The sequence below is a fragment of the Canis lupus genome, chromosome 6, assembly GCF_048164855.1.
Source record: "Canis lupus baileyi chromosome 6, mCanLup2.hap1, whole genome shotgun sequence".
Taxonomy (NCBI): domain Eukaryota; kingdom Metazoa; phylum Chordata; class Mammalia; order Carnivora; family Canidae; genus Canis; species Canis lupus.
The window spans coordinates 65749188-65761404 of NC_132843.1; the positions used below are offsets into that span (position 1 = coordinate 65749188).

Below are 12217 nucleotides of genomic sequence, written 5' to 3' on the forward strand. Positions count from 1 at the left end.
AGAAGGATGAAGTTGCCATTAGTTGGAACAGCAACAACCATGCGTGTTAGATGTTTCTGTTTTGTTTGGGGGAGTAGGCAAGAGTTCAGCTTAAACATGTTGAATTTCAGCTAGCTTCTCCGAGGTGCAAGTGTTAAGTAAGGAGTCCTGGAAAACAAATTCTTCTCCTCCTCCTCCTCTTCCTCCTCTTCCTTCTTCTTCATTTTTAAACAAATCAGGAGTCTGACAGGAGAGATGCCTGGGCCAGAGGTTCCTTCCTTGGGAGCCACTAGCACAGAGATGGTACTCTTGTGCATATAAAAGGCAGATGGAGTCAGATAACTTGAGGCTTAATCTCCTTCCTTCTAGCTTGTGCCATCCTTAGCACATTATTTAATGGCTCCATTTCTCATTCAGCTTCTTTGTTGCAATGATAGTGGTACCTACCTCATCAGGTTGTGGTGCTGCGAATTTGAAATGAAGAAAAGTGTGCCAACTGCTTAGCGGAGTTCTTACAGAGCACAGCGCTCAGTAATTATTGGGTATGATGATGTGATGGTGATGGTCTTACCTCACAGCCTGCTTCCTCAGGCATCCAGTGAACTTTGCTCAATGCTCCAAGGGTCTCCAGAGCCTCACCCCAAGTATCCATCCCTTCTGGATAGCTGTTCCATAGCCCAGTTTGCTTCCAGTTTTCTAACTACTCGGTGCTCCAGTTTTTCTTTTCTTTTCTTTTCTTTTCTTTTCTTTTCTTTTCTTTTCTTTTCTTTTCTTTTCTTTTCTTTTCTTTCTTTTCTTTCTTTCTTTCTTTCTTTCTTTCTTTCTTTCTTTCTTTCTTTCTTTCTTTTTCTCTCTCTTTCTTTTTAAGATTTTATGTATTTCAGAGACACAGAGACAGAGAGAGACAGAGGGTGAACAGGATGGGGGTGGGCAGCAGAAGGAGAAGGAGAGGGACAAGCAGACCCTGAGATCATGACGCTGAGATTATGACCTGAGTTGAAATCAAGAGTTGCATGCTTAACTGACTGAGCCCCCTAAATGCCCCTGTGCTCTGTTTTCTTAAGTCTCTGTTTCTTGCTAGTCAATCTGATAGATAAAATTTGAATCCATTTATGTTGGTATTTAGGGAGCTGTTGAGACACGATCAACACTTTTCCAACAAAGGCTTTTGGAGCCATGACTTAAAGGAGGAAGTTGTGAAGGAAACATTTGGCACCCGGGGAAAGCAGTGGGACCACATTGCCAATACAGGAAGCCCTGTATTCTCTGCCAGATGAAAGGCGTCTCTTGAGTTTTGCCCTAAGAATAAGCTCATGATGAATGCTCTGCAGGCAGCAAAAGTATTTGCTCTGATTCAGTCCTTACCCAGACCTCTCTTCCCTCCTCTTACACTTGGTAGACTGAGTTCAGTTATTTTCTTGTTGAACCATTGAGCAAGGAGAAGGTAACACAGGGTGATGGAGAAGAGGCACTGCGTCCAACTTCTGAGGAGCTTTTCAGATACAAGTGTAGAGTCTTATGCTCTGGGATCTGGAGAACCTGGTCAATGTCTCCCATGGCTGGTCTAGGTTTAGGGTTCCCAGTCATGGGTGTGTGAGGAGAATTCACTGCCTCTGTAATCTTCACATTATTCCATAGAGAAGGGCAGCAGCAGCATTTGGTGATGGAAACATTGCTTGCTTTATCCTTGCCTCCTCCTTAGCAGCCAGCCTCGGTCCTCTTAGCAGGGCAATGTACAGAGATCTGCACTCAGAGCTCATCCTCCCTGATTCACTATCCAGGCAACAGGTGAGAAGGTGGGTCCAGCCAGTGTACAAGTGGAGACTCCTCTCCCATCTTCAGCCTTACACTATGCAAAGAATCACAGTTCAATTCCCAGAAGTCGCCCCTAGCTTCTGAGATGAGGGTAAAAGGGTGTTCATCTCCTGGCGGAGGATGTTGGTGTGGTTGAAGACTTTTTGTGTTGGTGTCTCCTTACCTCTGCTTGATTCCCAAAAGGCAGGTGTGGGACTTGTGAGCATGAATCCTTTCCCATTATAGGACTTTTATTTTGAGATGTGTATTAGCCCTCAGAACATCTAGAAACCTGAAATTTTGTGAAAATTCGGTAAATGAGTACAATTTTCTCCTAGAGAGTTTGGCTAAAGTTTTTTTTTTTTTTTTTTAAATCAGATTCTTTTGTGTGCTAGATCAAGGAGTTACTAGTAAGAACAGTAACAGCACTGTCCTTTTGACACCCCTTTATTGTCTCTACATGCTCTCCTTTTCATTTTCTGGTACTTTCTCTCATTTTCTAACCATTAAAAAAGTTACTAAGAAGCACTAACAAATGTTTGTCCAGAAATTTAGAGGATCCAAAGATCTCAATGGGAGCTTCCTTAAGAGCCTTCAGAGAGAGACTCTGTGAGGTTAAGGACTATGACCACCACATTTTACAGTGGAGGAAACTGAAGCTCAGGACAGGCAGGAAGATGATCAAAGGTGGATCTAAGATTCAACTCATGTCTTTCTCTGAGAGTGATTCTTTTCTCACTCGATACAGAGCTGAAATTGTACTACATCATGCCACTTTATTTGTACCCAGATGCCAGGAAATTGCACGCTGAAAAAAGTCCTTACTAAGGCAATAGATACTCAGTTTTTGGTGGGAAAGAACAAATTTGCTTTCTCTGTAGACAACTCTTCTTTGACACATCTTCTAGGGTATGCATGCGAGGGTGTGGGCAGGGTTCTGGAAGGCTGCTTTCTCAGAAGCAACCAAAGGGGCAGGGTGGAAAAATATTCTTACAGAGGAAAGTATCCCCTTTCCACGAGTTCTCAGGAATGTCTCCTACCATAGCCAGTCTCTTGATTTTCATCTGTAAAGGGGTCTGGATTGAAAGGAGCTTTGCACCAAAGTTCAAAAGGTCGCCCACTCACATTTTTCCAGCCCACAGGCCGTTCCCTCCACAAACAACATTGTCCTATGTCACTGCAGCGCTTATCTCTTGTGGCTGTAACAATACCCCGAAGACATCGCTTAGATGGTTCAGGAGTTCACATTTTTTATTCAGTTCCTCCTTTGCCACCTGTGTGCTTTTTGGACCGGCTTCACATTCCCCGGGCCGCGAGAATGGGCTTGGCAGGACCAGTGCCTTCCTGATTGGAAGCTAAGGTTCCATGTGTGGTTGTTCTTAATCTGCGTCTCTAATCTGAGGGCCCCTGCCATGCCCTGCAGGAGCCTGCTCCTGGTCCCCCGGGGCTGCAGCGACTTCCTGCCCCCACAGACCTCGGGTCCCCAGGCCCCCCACCGCTGCCCACCCCGCGCTCGCTTCCTTCTTCTCTGTCCCCGGAGCTTGAGCCTGATGGACAAACCCTCGGAATCGGACTCGTTATGTAAGTTTCCTGGTCCCTGAGCTGGGTGACTCAGCATGAGGTGGTGGCCCGCTCTTTCCCAGCCTGGGGCAGCGCTAAGCAAGGCCAGGGCAGCGGCAAACGAATGGAAAACAAGACCAGCTAATGAGGTCCAGCTGAGCAGCCTTCATTCCCAGTGCTGTCTGGTGAGCCCCGGAAACCCACAGGAGCCCCTGGAGGGCTGTTGCCAGCGAACCCCTGGGTGGGATCCTCCATCTCCCTGCTCACTTCCTCTTCACTCCTCTTATCTCTCTGGCTGAAGATTACAGAAGGTTCACATTTGGGTTCCTCTTTGCCCCAAGTCTGCTACTTTCTGGGTCCCTGTTATACATTGAATGTTTGTGTTACCCCAAAATTCCTATGGTAAAGCCCTAACCCTCCAGTGTAATAGTGTTAGGAGGTGGGGCCTCTGGGAGGTAATTAGATTGAGATGAACGAATTAAGGTAGAGCCTCCGTCATGGGATTAGTGCCCTCCTAAGAAAAGGAGGAGACCAATGCCCTCCCTGCATCTCCACCCCCTATATGAGGATCCAGCAAGAAAGTGGCCACCTGAAAGCCAGGAAGAGGGTCTTCACCAGAACCCCGCTATCCTGGCACCCTGATCTCTAATCTAGCTTCCAGAACTGTGAGGACATCGGTTTCTGTTTAAGTCACAAAATCTGTGGTATGTTGTTAAGGAAGCCCAAAGACAGTCTCAACTGACCTCGGGTCCTAGGGAGGCTCAGGCAGGAAGTGAGGCTGGTGCATGAGGGTGTACCCTTGGGTGAGGCTCAGCCTGGACCCAACCTCTCTCTCTCCTCTGCCCCAGGTCCCAGGCACAGAGTAGAAAATCAGTTGGAAGGGCGCCTGGGTGACCAACCGAGGCATAGGTCATAATCTCAGGGTCCTGGGATCGAGCCCCAAAGATCTCAGTGGGCTCTCTGCTCAGTGGGGGATCCTGCTTCTCCCTCTCCTCCCTGCCCGAGCTCTCTTGCTATCTGTCTCTCTCTCTCAAATAAATAAATAAAATCTTTAAAAAAAATCAGTTAGAAACACGGGTTATAGAGAGGACAGACTTTGGCCCTGAATTTGGTCTTGTGCCTGGCTTGCCCTCATTTCTGTCTCCTTCAGGCATGTCGGTGAGTTTTCTTTCCTTTGCAGGACAGGGACAGGTGCTGGCATCCTGCAAATTACTGGACTAGGAGCCAGAGACCTCAGATTCTAGTACAGGTTTGCACTAACCAGGTGTTCAAGGCTAGATGGCAAACTTTCCTCTCTCTGTGTCCCAGGGACTCATCTAAATGAAACCTACCTTAGAATTGTTACTCATTCATTAATAAAAATTGTGTGCTGGCTCTGTCCGGTGTTGGGATACGGCTCTGAACAAGACATCTTGCTCAATAAACAAGCCCCTACCCTCATGGAGTCTGCATTCCAGAGTGAGGAGACAATTAGCCGGGAAACATGTAAATAAGATAATTACCGAATGTGGCAAGTGCTCTGAGGGAGACAAACAGAATTATGAAATCGAGAGTAACGTGGGGGAGGTGATATTTATTTAAGTCTCCCCCCACTAGCTGAGAAAAGGCAGCATTGTCAGCCAGGCAGAAGCTTTCCAAGCAGAGTTATGGGCTAACCAAAGGAAAAACGCTTTACAAAATCTACAGTGCTACACAGATACCCTGTTTAATGTGACTTAAACCACCTTCATTGCCTGTGGCTTTGCCCCCATGTTCCCGGATCAGAGTCTAGAGTTGGCAAGACTGGCTAGTGTCTGGAAAGCAGTGCTAGGACAAGTTAAGTCATGCAGGAGGCCAACATTAGGGATCCTGGTGGGAGAGTAGGGTAGAAAGACAAGTGTCTGGGAGATCGGCTTTCTTTGAGGACGTGATGATCCAGTCTCTACAGAGACCCTTCTCCTCCCACGGCCTCCTGTCCCCAAATGCTTCAGCTCTTTGTCACCCTTCTTCCAGCATGCAGCTGGCATTTATGGAGCACCTGCTAAGGGAAAGGGATCCTCCCCTCCTCTGAGCAGGAACTCAGGAAGTAACACCCCCTCCTCTATGTCTTAGGCCTAAGGAGGTCACTTCTCCCAGCTGTTCCTGTTTGGGTCCATGTTGGCTCCAGTCCATTTCATTTGTTATTTTGCTCTTCAGCTAGATTCCTTTTGGGAGCCAGTGGGGCTCCAAGCATGCTGTGTTTGTAAATTGATGCCATTAACCATCCAGAGGGGCCATCTAGGGGTTGGAATGTTTCAGCGTGTGTGTTCTCTCTCTCTCTGGACAAATGCCCAGAGGTACGTGGAGTGGTCATGCAGCACATCCCCCTCAGGGAATCCCAGTAGCAAAGTTCACTGACTGACCAACTGAGCCATCCTCAGCATGGTGGGCACAGTGCAGCCTCCTGCTTTAGATGCTGTCTGCGCACGTTTCCTTAGGGCCAGGAGCACTGGGCAGGGAGCCACAACATCAGGGATTCCACCTCCTGGGCTTGGGGCCTGATCTGCAGTGTTATACCTGTTAGTCATGCCCTTTGGGCTCTGACATTCTCCAGCTGTGTGACTTTAGGGGGACAGTGGTTTTCAAACTTTGGGCATCAGAATTCTCTAAGATCCAATGAAAGTCCAGAGTTCTCACCATCTGCTGAATCAGTAGCTCATTGATTAGAGGTGCAGGAATTTGCATTATTAACAGATGTTGAAAAGTGTTTCTGATTGCAAGTAAACTACAGTTTGAAAAACATGGCTGCTTAAAGTGGCTACCACCAAAGCGTGATTCGGTTAATTCCTCCCTTACAAGATTCATGGGGGGACACCTGAGTGGCTCAGTGGTTGAGCATCTGACTTTGGCTCAGGGCGTGATCCTGGGAACCAGGATCAAGTCCCACATCAGGCTCCTTGCAGGGAGCCTGCCTCTTCCTCTGCCTAAGTTTCTGCCTCTCTCTGTGTCTCTCATGAATAAATTAAAAAATATATAAAAAACAAAAAACAAAAAACCAAGACTCATGGGTGCTCCACAAGCCTTGAAGCCAGGCTTCCAGGGGGCATTCCTGGAGGCAGCATATATCATGACAATGCCTCCCCAGAGGGAGCCCTGGCACATCACAGGATGCCAGGGCCCAGAGCCTGTGCTCAGTAATGCTGATTGAAAGAATGAAGGGCCCAGTAATTTGGAGAGATGAGAAGGGGAGTTGGGCTAGACTACTAATACTAGTAGATGCCACTAGAATGCAAATTCTAGAAAAGTAGGGGCCATATTCTTATTATTTCCAGGGCCTTAGATATACTGAACATGCTGAACAAATTAACGGCACCACCTACTTCTCTCTCTCCCTTGGGTGAGAGAGAAGGTCCGAAAGCCCATTGAAGTAGACTTACCCTGTTTGAAGGAATTTCCTATTTCCCCAAATACCTAATTTAAATGACGATAGAATCAGCATTGCATGATTAAAAACCAAATTCAGATTAGGACATGAAGGTATTTTTCATACCTAGTGGCTGGGCATATCACCTGGGAATAATAAAATGAATCATATAATTTCTATTATAATAAGAAAGTATGGGGTAATTTATTTCCCTTAAACACCAAGACCAGAACAGCTGGGCCATTTGGAGAATTCACTAAATAACAAAACTCATAAAAAAACAAAGAAACAGCAAATTTAACTGACAATGCAAAACCATTTTACACCCGTTAGATGGGCAAATATTAAGCAATATGACAATAGGAAGTGACAATGATAGCATGTGGCATAATAAAAACGCTGGTAGACTGCTCATGGTTTTACCCCATTGTAAAAGAGAGGGCACCCAGAAGCACACTTGCACACTTTATGACCCAGCAGTTCCACTTATAGGGAGGTATTCAATTCTTGCACATGTACAAGAGACATCAGAAGAATGTGCATGGCAGCGTTGTTTTATAGGCAAAAGCCTAAAACAAGCAACCCAACATAGTAAAATGAAGTGGTAACTAATTGAGAAACCATGAGCATCACTTTTCGGTTGTAATACGATATACTTCATTATAAGTTTATGTAAGTTTTCAAATGCACCATCAACCGTAGAAGAATAAATAAACCACTAAGTGGATACGATGTCAAACTGTATAAGCAGTAAAATGAATGAACTCTAGTTGTGTACTAACAGATGAAATCCAACAATACTTTGCTAATTGAAAAAAAAAAAAAAAAACCCAAGGCCAAGAAGCATACATACATCATATTCCCCTGACAGAAAGGCCAATAACAGAGCAAACAAAGCAGGGTGTGGAATTTGCACAAAATGATGTTTTGTTATCGTTGTAGATTCTTTTCCTGGAATTCCCATCCCGTGCTATTTAACTTGAAAACTTCTCATTCTTTCCTTAGGATAAAACGAAAGTCACTTCCTCTATAATGTCTTCCCCAGTGGCTCCAGGTGACCCCTCCTTTCCTGATACATCTTTGCTTTACACATATATTATCAGAGCACCTGTGACACCATATTGCAAATATGGGCAACGTCCCAGCCACTTGTGTGCTTGTAACTGGTTCCTAACTTGCTCTTCATGGGTAAGGAATAATGTGTATATACATACATATGCACATAAATACATGTTATTTTCTCAATTTTTTATGCTGTTTAGAGTAGCTATAGATAGGACACACTTTGAGTTTTTACCTGCCTTATTAACATTTTCTTCATTAACTTAAGTCTGATAGTCAACAAAACAAATCAAACATTGATTTTTAGTGTTTGCTGATTTCCATGGTATAAATTCTTCCCATGTAGAAAATTTGGGGTTTTAACATAAAATCATTGAATGAGGAGCTGGACAGAGATGCATGGCAACCCCTGTGTCAAGGAAACCTCTTTTATGCTGTTACTCATTCAGTCCACAGGTATCTGCTGAAGGCCAAGTCTACAGTAATGTTCAGGGCAGGCAATGTCCTCAATCAGAAGAAAATTAATGGGGCTAGCAATAAATAAATGGAGGCAGCAAAGAACAAAAGGATCTGAGAGTGTGGTGAAGGAAATAAATAAGGTGGTTAGTGAAATAAATGAGAGGGAATGACCTAGAGAGACCAGTGAGGGCTTCTTTGAGTTGGTGACATCTAAGCGGTGACCTGAAGAATGAGAACAGGTCATCGTTTTAAGGAGCCAGAAGACTATTCAGACAGCAGTGTCAAAGCCTCCGAGGAGACAAAGAGCCTGGAGTATGAGAGGACGACACGAGGGCTGAGAGATAGGAATGTATTTGGTGTTTGGTGTATTTGGATACTGTCAGATTGTGGCTGGATTTTACTCTGACAGCAGTGGGAGCTCATGAAGGGAGTCTTGTAGGCTGGTTTCTGTTTTGGGTGCATGGCAAGAACTAAGGACGTGTTTAGCCATCAGTTTTGTTCCTAGGTCTGACCCTTAAAATAGACAAAATCACACTATTGGTTTCAGGTTGATTTCTTCTAGGGACACATGATCTCCCTTAGTTTTTGCCATGGTATACTGAGAGACCATAGTTTGGGAGACACTGCACAAGACGGAAGGGGTTCTCTACCTGAACCCCTTTAAAGTGCATCTTTTGACAAGTCACAGGGAGGAGCCTAGGAGGAGGGATCAGGTCAAGAAAAAGCAGAAGTTAAGGCAAGTTAACCTCACAGTTACTGTAGAAAAAGTAAAGGACTCCAGGACAATGTTCAGGTCTCTGTCTACACAGAGATGCTGGGCTTCTGAGATAAAAGGCTATTTTTTCCAATAGGGAATACCTGGTGGACAAAGCATTCTCTCCTCGGCTGCCAAAAATAGAGCTAAATGATGGTTTGTAGGCCCCAAATGAATACCCATCATATTCTTAAGTTGCTGTGGCGACCTGTCCTAAATCACACCTGTCTACAACAAACCCAAAAGATCCAAACCAGAGGTTAAAAAGTGGGAAAAAGAGAAATTCTTTTTTTTTTTTTTTTTTTGGAAAAAGAGAAATTCTTATCTTTTATCTAAAGACAGCCTTCCCAAAGTATGTTCTGAGGAATATTAGTCCCGTATAGTCATGTCATGACAAAAGATTTCCATGGTCAAATGGAACAAAAGGACGCCGTATTCCCATCTTGGAGACTCACTGTGCACATCTGAGAAGTCTTGTTGTCAAGACATCAGGTTAATATCGTTGAACTCAGTCTTTGGAAATAAGGCTGGAGAGCATTTTTGCTTATGACATTGTCTGCTGCACATATTTAGGGTAGCACTGCCTTTGGATACCTTCTCTCTTCAAAGGGAGGAATTTTGTTTTGTTCAGGATGGAAACTTCATGGAGGCATGCAAGAACAATCTGATACACACACAGCTGCCTCCAGCCTCAATCACCAGATTGGTAGGAGAGGAAGTATCCCCAGTGACCGTTGCTGTTCTCTTCCCCTCCAGATGTGAAGCTGCCTGGAGGCACAGTATTAGTTGAATGGGGCAGCATGGGAGCTGCTCTTTAATGGGGTGGTCAGGGTGGGGGGAAGAGGAGGAGGAGGAAGCTCTGGGAGTAGGTGATAGGCAGCCAGGAAAGCCCTGGCCTAGGGAGCATCAAGTGGAATATTCCTCTGGAAATCCTTTTGAACTAAGTGGATTTGAATGTTGCACCCCTGGTTGCCTAGATCCCATGGCTAAGTGATTTGGTCTTCATTTTCCAGAAATGATTAACATTGCTGTAGTCACCGCAGGTCAGGGGCAGTTTGTCTAACTGTGGTGATGGAAACAAGGAGGAAGCCTCTCCCTGAGTCCCTCAGCAAAGTCTGCTCTCCACTTCTGACTGTTGGTGAGAAGAGGAGGAGCATTAAAATATTCCTCTGTTTGCAAGGATTGTTCAGCCTTTTCTCTCTTTTTAAAAAAGATTTTATTTATTTATTCATGAGAGACACAGAGAGAGAGAGAGAGGCCGAGACACAGGCAGAGGGAAAAACAGGCTCCATGCAGGGAGCCCGATATGGGACTCGATCCTGGGACCCCAGGATCATGCCCTGAGCCAAAGGCAGGTGCTCAACTGCTGAGCCACCCAGCTGTCCCTATTCAGCCTTTTCTTAAACACTTCTCAGTGTCTTGTATTCTTTTAACGAAATGCCAAGTGGGGGCTAATGGATGATGTTTTCATTAGTCATTCTAATGAAACGGTAATGATGGTATTTTTATATGAGGAAACAGAGGCCAAGAGGCCCAAATCTTTCTGGGGCAGGAGCAGGGAAGAATGTGGTATCTTACCTCCTAATTCACTGGAGACCTCTGATGCCACCTGGCAAGTTGTCTGGGTCCCACATTTCACTTTGAATAAACAAGTTGGCTCTGACAACTAAGTGAGGTTGAAGACTCATGGCCCTGGGATGGAATGCCACTTACACAGCCGCCGCGTTGCAGAGGGGCCACTTTACCCCTCACCCCCACCCACTGAGCCACTCTAAAAGAGCATGGCTTTGTTTGGTGGTTTTAATTTTGTTTGTTTTCAAAAGCTTTTCTTCCTCCCTCCCTCCGTCTTTCCTTCTCAGTGAAAAAGGAAAGGACAACAAAATATCACTCCTTTGAGAGAGGCAACAATAGAAAGCCATCAGAATCTGCCCCTGGGAGTAAGGGGAGAGCTCCCTTTCCCAGGACACTGTGTGCATCACAGAATGTCAAAACAAGGAGCGAACTTCTCTCTCAGAGAAGATGGAGGCCCAAAGGTGAAGCTCCTGCTCAGGACTCTTAACCACAGCACTGCCTCCATCTACTCCTTCATGCTGGAAGTTGGAGCAGTATTTATTATGTGATTTCATGAGTTCGATGGAGCTCTCTCTGAAGCATAGCATCACATGATTCCTTTTGGAACCTTTAGCAGGATCCATCCATCAGCATCCTGGTGAGGATTTGGCCATCCTGGTCATATTCATGGGTTGAAGTAGGGATGAAATGGGCAGCCTGCTGAGAAAGGCTGCTTAACCTAAAACTAAAGATATTAAAAACGTGCTTGATGCTTTTCTGAGCACTGAATCACAATTAGTTTGCCAAAATTAGACTGGCTGAGACTTTTATGATGGACAGAGGGAAACTGAGCAGGGTGTGGAATATTACAGGCTTGGAGAAATGTACCGGAACTTGGACATCACTCAGAGCCCTGTGCAACTCCATGTCTCACGAGCCGATGGCCAGGGGTAAATTCTGGGCCTCCCAGCCATGCTGTGGAAAGTTGTCTCCTACGAAGGATAGCTATCATGTAATTCAGACCCTGCAGCTGAAACCAAACCTATCCTTCTTGTTCCTTCTATAAGGATGATCTCCTTATTCATAGTTTCATGCCATTTCATGTGAGCATGAAAATGTCTGTTCTAGATACTTTATTTCTTACTCTTGTGACAGAGGGATATTTTCTTTTTTTTTTTTTTTTAAATTTTTTTATTTATTTATGATAGTCACAGAGAGAGAGAGAGAGGCAGAGACACAGGCAGAGGGAGAAGCAGGCTCCATGCACCGGGAGCCCGACGTGGGATTCGATCCCGGGTCTCCAGGATCGTGCCCCGGGCCAAAGGCAGGTGCCAAACCGCTGCGCCACCCAGGGATCCCGGGATATTTTCTTATATGGACATTTTTATGATTGACAATGTTATCAAATATCAATTCTTTATAAGCCACGTTCTTAAAGTTTGTATGTAATGACAGAAACTTAATTATACCTGTGCAATGCTGATAAAAATAATGTAGCATATAGGGATAGAGACACAGAGAGAGTATGGAGTATAGAGATGTAGAGGGCAACAGCAAGGAAAGGGAAAGTGACGTGGAGAGACACTTGGAGAAGTTCTGCAAGAGACGGCGTGTGGCTGTTGGGGTTTCTGAAATCTCTAAATCTTGGCCAAGACTTCATGGAATCACATATGTTT

General features: G+C 45.1%; 1 long non-coding RNA gene across 2 annotated transcripts in view; it reads left to right on the forward strand.

The window, feature by feature from the left end:
• The first annotated feature begins 3038 nt into the window (after positions 1–3038).
• LOC140635808 (uncharacterized) overlaps positions 3039–12217 on the forward strand; it is a 58325-nt gene continuing 49146 nt past the window's right edge. The window contains exon 1 of one of the 2 annotated variants that reach the window (XR_012033128.1): positions 3039–3354. This is a non-coding gene — a long non-coding RNA (uncharacterized lncRNA). The other variant, XR_012033127.1, reaches the window with a different exon arrangement.